Below are 1,235 nucleotides of genomic sequence, written 5' to 3'. Positions count from 1 at the left end.
TATTCCTCAAGAAGACCAACCTCAAGGCACATAATCACCAGATTCACCAGGGTTGAAATGAAGGAGAAAATACTGAGGGCAGCCAGAGAGAAAGGTCAGGTTACCCATAAAGGGAAGCCTGTCAGATTCACAGCAGATTTCTCAGCAGAAACCCTACAAGCTAGAAGAGAGTGGGGGCCAATATTCAACATCCTTAAAGAAAATAACTCTCAAGCCAGAATTTTACATCCAGCCAAACTAAGCTTTATAAGCGAAGGAAAAATAAAATATTTTGTTGAACAAGCAAGCACTCAGAGATTTGATCACCACCAGGCCTGCTTTACAAGAGCTTCTGAGAGAACCATTACACATAGAAAGGAACAACCAGTATCAGCCTTTCTAAAAAATACCAAAAAGTAAAGAGCATCAACATAATCAAGAATTTACATCAACTAATAGGCAAAACAGCCCACTAACATTAAATAGCAGTATTAAACTCACATATATTATTATTAATTCTAAATTTAAATCGACTAAATCCCCCAATCCAAAGACATAGACAGGCAAAAAAAGCCAAAACCCATTGGTATGCTGCATCCAGACCCATCTCACATCCAAGGATACACAAAGACTGAAAACAAAGGGATGGAGAAAGATTTACCAACCAAGTGGAGAGCATAAATAAATAAATAAATAAAAAGCAGAAGTTGCTTTAAAGCAACAAAGATCAAAAGAAGCAAAGAAGGATATTACATAATGATAAAAGGATCAATGCAACAAGAAGAGCTAAAGATCCTAAATATATACGCACTCAATACAGGAACACCCAGATATATAAGACTTATAAAGAGAGTTAACTCCCACGCAATAATAGTGGGAGACTTCAACATCAATATTAGACAGATTAATGAGACAGAAAATGAACAACGATATCCAGGATTTGAACTCAGCTCTGGAACAAGTAAACTTAATTAACATTTATAGAACTCTCCACTTTAAATACACAACATATACACTCTTATCAGTACCACATCACATCTATTTACAGGTTTAAATGAAATATTGGTTGGCTGCTTGTTTGTTATTTTCTTTTTTTTTCATGTCTCATTTTTTTTTTTCATGTCTCTATTATTAAGCACAATTGTAGGCATACCCATTTTTAGACTGCATTCTAGCCCGGGCAATAAAGCAATACCCCCATTCTCTCTCCCTTTTTCTCTTTCTCTTTCTTCCTCTCCTTCATTCTTTTTTTTTTT

At 35.3% G+C, this 1,235-nt stretch overlaps 1 protein-coding gene across 1 annotated transcript in view; it reads left to right on the top strand.

Annotated features, from left to right (window-relative positions):
* The window catches only part of NEIL3 (nei like DNA glycosylase 3), a 57,554-nt gene that overhangs the window by 26,061 nt on the left and 30,258 nt on the right, over nt 1–1,235 (top strand). The window lies entirely within an intron of this gene.

This window comes from Cebus imitator, unplaced genomic scaffold (assembly GCF_001604975.1).
Source record: "Cebus imitator isolate Cc_AM_T3 unplaced genomic scaffold, Cebus_imitator-1.0 Scaffold141, whole genome shotgun sequence".
In the NCBI taxonomy this organism is placed as follows: Eukaryota; Metazoa; Chordata; class Mammalia; order Primates; family Cebidae; genus Cebus; species Cebus imitator.
Note: the sequence above shows the minus strand (reverse complement) of the source record. Positions and strands in the feature narration are given on the sequence as shown.